Here is a 5556-nt window from a genome sequence, read left to right on the forward strand (position 1 = left end):
CACCATGTTGGCCAGGCTGGTCTTGAACTCCTGACCTCAGGTGATCCACCCGCCTTGGCCTCCCAAAGTGCTGGGATTACAGGCATGAGCCACCGTGCCCAACCTATACAGTTTTGTTTTTTTTGAATGATAACTATCCTAGTGGTATGAAGTGGTCTCTCCCTGTGGTTTTTTAAAATTAATAATATTTTAAAGATAACTTTTATTGAGGCCCCACCAGGTGCAGAACCTGTTCCTGGTGTTAAACTCCTTCTTCCTTTGCAATTTGGTCTTTCTTGAGTGGTCCCATGAATGCTTTCTTCTCCTCCATGGTCTGGAAGTGGCCATGGCCACACTTGGAGGTGGTGTCAGTGAACTTAAGGTCAGTGTTCTCCAGAGCCCGCCGTTTGGTCTGCACCATCAAAGATGTGCAGAGAACGAGCAGTCGCTTCTTGGTTCCCACCACACAGCCTTTCAGCATGACAGAGTCATTGGTCACTTCCCCATAGTGGACAAAGCCACCCAGAGGGTTGATGCCCTTGTCAGACAGGACGTGGTCCGTGGAGGCATTGTTCTTGATCAGTTTGCCATCCTCGGTAAGGTAGCGCTAGCCAGTCTTATAGATCTTCTTGTTGATCTCAGTGTGCTGATGGTCGCCTTTCTGCCCAATGCATGCCATGGAGAAGGCCACATGGGCAGGATGCCGTGCCCCAATCCAGGCCACCTTGCACAGGCCTTGGTGGATCTTGTGGGGCAGCTTCTTGGTGTGCCAACAACTGATGACCTCTTTGTAGCCTTTGCCCTTGGTCACCCCGATGATGTCGATCATCTCGTCCAGCCCAAACGCTTGGTTCACAGGTACCTGCTGCTCTAGCCCCTCCTGGGCCCAGTCCAGCTTCTCAGCCATGGTGCTTCTGTTCACTTGGCTCTCCATCAGCTGGGCCTTCTTCTGGCACAGAGGAAGCAGGCACGTCTGGGTGTGGGCAGTGACGCGGGTGACTTGGCAGTACTTCTTCATGCTACTGAAGTCTTCTCTAGCTGCTTCTTGCCATCCTCAGCCTGCCATTTCTTGCGGTACTTGGTAAAGGCCTTCTTCTTAGATTTCTACCGGTTGTTAGAGAAATGCCTTTTGCACTTATCGTTGATGTGCTCAGCAAAGATGGTCTTGAAGGTCCTGAGGCTTCAAGGGGTTTCCACATAGCCTACAATGCCCACAACCACCGTAGGTGGTGTCTCCACAGTGGTCACGGCCTCCACCAACTCCTTCTCTTTCACCTTGGATCCTGGCCTGTCGACTTCCCGTGTGATGTGGGTCGTGCCAGCCTTGTATCCCAGGAAGGCTGTGACGTTGACCAGCTTGGAAGGGTCATCCTTAGGGAAGCTCTTTACCTTCCCACGATGCTTATATCTGTGCTCCCATGGCAGGAAGCAGAGGGACCCATGTCTGGGAGTGGAGAACTTTCTGTGAGACATCACACCATCAGATTCCACTGGTAGAACTCTCCCTGTGGTTTTGATTTGCATTTCCCTATGACTAATAATTTTGAGCATCTTTTCATGTGCTTATTGGGCATTTGTGTATCTTTTTGGAAGAAATTTCTATTCTAGACCCGGCGCGGTGGCCCACACCTGTAATCCCAGCACTTTGGGAGGCGAGACCGGCAGATCACAAGGTCAAGAGATTGAGACCACCCTGGCCAACATGGTGAAACCCTGTCTCTACTAAAAATACAGAAATTAGCTGGGCATGGTGGCGTGCACCTGTAGTCCCAGCTACACAGGAGGCTGAGGCAGGAGAATTGCTTGAACCCGGGAAGTAGAGGTTGCAGTGAGCTGAGATCGTGCCACTGCACTCCAGCCTGGGTGACAGAGTGAGACTCTGTCTAAAATATGTGTGTGTGTATATATATATTTTTTTATATGTTATACGTATATATGTATATATATACAAAATTATCCAGTCGTGGTAGTGCATGCCTGTGGTCCCGGCTACTCAGGAGGCTGAGGTAGGAGGATTGCTTGAGCCCAGGAGATCAAGGCTGCAGTGAGCCATGATCGTGCCACTGCACTCCAGCCTGAGTGACAGAGCAAGAGCCTGTTTCCAAAAAAAAAAAAAAAAGACATAATTTTTTGTTACAGGAGTTACCTGAGGAATCCCAGCACGGTCTCCTCTTGGATCTCATTTCTTGTTCCCTGCTGCTGTGATTAACTATTGAGTTCAAGCAACTACCTTGAAGAATTTGCAAGATACAGTTGAGACAGAGGTGACGCTGTCAGGCCCTACCTCAGCCCTGCCTGTGGCGGCTGACATTCACGGAGAGCTCAGTGTGTGCTAAGGAGTTGGTGTGCATTGTTGTATAATACTTAAAATGTATCTTGAGATTCGTCTCAGTTTCAACCACTTGTGCGAGGCCACTGCCAGCCAGCGGCAGAGAGAGGGCTCAGACCCCGACCAGCCTGGTTCCAAGGCCCATGCTCATGAGCAGAGCCTCCAGCGTTCTTCACGTCAGTATCTGTATAGCTCACATAAGGGGCAAGGGCTGTGCTTCTTTTCTGCCAGGGACCCTGTCTCCATCACCCAAATGCAGTAGGTGCAATCAGTAGGCCCGTTTTACCGATGAAGGTTAACTCACTTGTCCAGTGTCTTATGCAACTGAGTGGTTATTATGGATTGAATTGTTGCCTCCACAAAAAAAAAACCCTGGAGTCTTAATCCTTAGTACCTCAGTATGTAACTTGATTTGGAAACAGCATTTTTACAGAGCTAATCCAGCTAGAGGAGGTCATTAGGGGGTGGCCCTAATCCATTGTGACTGGTGTCCTGACGAAAAAGGGGAAATGTAGACACAGACATGCATGAGGAAAGGCATCATGTGAGGATGAAGGCAGACACCAGGAAGGTGCATCTACAAGCCAAGGAGTGCCAAAGAGTGACAGCAAACTCCTAGCAGTCGGGGGAGAGGCACGGGACAGATTCTATGCAGCCTTCAGAAGGAAGCCACTCTCTTGACTCCTTGATTTCAGATTTAACATGAGAGAACACATTTCTGTTGTTGAAGCCACCTAGTGTGTGGCTCTTTGTTATAGCAGCCTTAGAATGCTACGACAGTGGTAGGACAAGATCTATTAACACCTCAGTGCTGGGAATAAGGCATTGAACACTAAGCCCCTGCTCTCATGGAAAGAAATGACGCTTTCTTGGCGAGAGACAGATGACAGATGACTGTGATGTCAGATGCTGAATGCTAAGAAGAAAAATGAACTGGGGAAGTGGGGTATGGAGGAAGGAGGAGGGAGTGCTATTTTAGACAGAGAGAGCACTGACAGCGTGACATTAAAGCAGAGGCCAGGGCGAAGTGAGCAAGCTGGCGGGAAGGGCCATCTGGGGCATGGGCCTGTGTCCAAGGCATGGGAAGGGGACAGGAGTAGCCAGAGGACACAGTGACCAGAGATACAGCAGGGTCAGGCCACTGATAGGATTTTGGTCTGGCGGGGAGGGGAAGCCACTGAGCTTCCTCCCAGGGAGGCTATGAGCAAGGGAACCTCTGTCTCACCCATTGCAAGAATCCCCTGGGCTGTCACCAAGCACAAGAGCCAGTGTGGAGGCACGCACCTTTGGCCCTGAAATCAGTTCCTGCCGTTACTGGATGTGGAGGGTTTGGATGGTACTGGAGGGAGCATGTCTTGATCATCATCAGGAATACTTGCTTCTGTGAAACTTGCAACTTCTGCATTCAAGGGTCCCTGATAGGAGCTGATATGAATAAAGAATTTTCTTCACTGGGTGCAGTGGTGCATGCCTGTAGTCCTAGCACCTTGAGAGGCTGAGGGCAGAAGGATCACTTGAGCCCTGGAGTTTCAGACCAGCCTGGGCAACATGGGGAAACCTTGTCTGTCCAAAAATACAAAAATTATCTGGGCATGGTGGTGCACACCTGTAGTCCAGCTACTCAGAAGGCTGAGGTGGGAAGATTCCTGGAGCCTCAGCCTGGAGCTGTTGCACCACTGTACTCCAGCCTGGGTAACAGAGTGAGACCTTGGCTCAAAAAAAAGGAATTTTTTTAAGGCTTTGGTGATCATCATATTTCTTGGACTTATGCACAGAAATTCAGTGAGTAAGAGTTGAGTGTTGGGCGGGGCGCAGTGGCTCACGCCTGTAATCCCAGCGCTTTGGGAGGTCAAGGCAGCAGGTGGATCGCCTGAGGTCAGGAGTTTGAGACCAGCCTGGCCAACATGGTGAAACCCTGTCTCTATTAAAAATACAAAAAATTAGCCAGGCATGGTGGCGAGTGCCTGTAGTCCCAGCTACTTGGGAGGCTGAGGCAGGAGAATCACTTAGAGGTTTCAGTGAGCCAAGATTGCACCACTGCACTTCAGACTGGGGGACAGAGCAAGAGTCTGTCTCAAAAAAAAGAGTTGAGAGTTGAATTAGTAAAATTCTTTGTAATACAGATTTAAACAATAATTTAGGACACAAAAGCACAACATACTTTTTTTAAAGGTAGGTGACTAAATGTTATAATGCATAAACCTGAGATTTGGAGGAGAAGACTCATCTAGTCAACTCTTTTTACAATTAAGAAAACTGCGTCCCAGAAGGTCGTGGTATGTCCAGCTATAGACAGATTCTAATGGTATCATTTTCAAACTTGATCAATGTTTCAGTATCATTTTTAGAATTTTTCTGTGTTATACAATAGTTTATCTTTTTTTTTTTGAGATGGAGTCTCGCTCTGTCAGCCAGGCTGGAGTGCAGTGGCGCCATCTCGGCTCACTGCAAGCTCCGCCTCCTGGGTTCAAGCAATTCTACTGCCTCAGCCTCCTGAGTACCTGGGACTACAGGTGCCCACCACTATGCCTGGCTAATTCTTCTTTTGTATTTTTAGTAGAGATAGGGTTTCACTGTGTTAGCCAGGATAGTCTCGATCTCCTGACCTTGTGATCAGCCCGCCTTGGCCTCCTAAAGCACTGGGATTACAGGCGTGAGCCACCATACTTGGCCCCAAGAATAGTTTTTTTTATAGTTTTTAGTTTCTTTTATAGTTTTTAGGCATATCAGCCTGAATAGGGTAACAGGAATAGGGTAACTTTTGGTTAATCGTTTGTCTGAGACTTCAAGCCATCATCTTTCCCTGATTATTTTAGATACATTTTAATCACCAAAATATACACACTGGAATGCTATTCACCTTTTATTAAAGAAGGAAATTCTGCCATTTGTGACAACATGGATGAACCTGGAGAACAGTATGTCAAGTGAAATAAGCCAGGCACAGAAAGTCAAATAACCGCATGATCTCACTTACATGTGGAGTGTAAAAAAGGTGAACTCACAGAGGTAGAATAAAATGATGGTTACCAAGGGTCAGGGACAGGGTGGGCTGAAATAGGGAGGGGTTGCTCAAAGGATATGAAGTTTCTGTTAGATCACAGGAATAAGTTCAAGAGATCTGTTGTACAACATGGCACCTATAGTTAATAACAATGTATTATATACTTGAAAATTGCTAAGAGAGGCCGGGTGCGGTGGCTCACATGTGTAATCCCAGCACTTTGGGAGGCCGAGGCGGGCAGATC

At 48.0% G+C, this 5556-nt stretch overlaps 1 protein-coding gene and 1 pseudogene across 1 annotated transcript in view; one reads left to right on the forward strand and one right to left on the reverse strand.

Moving 5' to 3' along the window:
* DOPEY2 (dopey family member 2) overlaps positions 1-5556 on the forward strand; it is a 133644-nt gene that overhangs the window by 4292 nt on the left and 123796 nt on the right. The gene's annotated exons all lie outside the window — the stretch shown is intronic.
* On the reverse strand, positions 242-1452 carry LOC105545008 (annotated as a pseudogene).

This window comes from Mandrillus leucophaeus, unplaced genomic scaffold, assembly GCF_000951045.1.
Source record: "Mandrillus leucophaeus isolate KB7577 unplaced genomic scaffold, Mleu.le_1.0 Scaffold315, whole genome shotgun sequence".
Lineage (NCBI taxonomy): Eukaryota > Metazoa > Chordata > Mammalia > Primates > Cercopithecidae > Mandrillus > Mandrillus leucophaeus.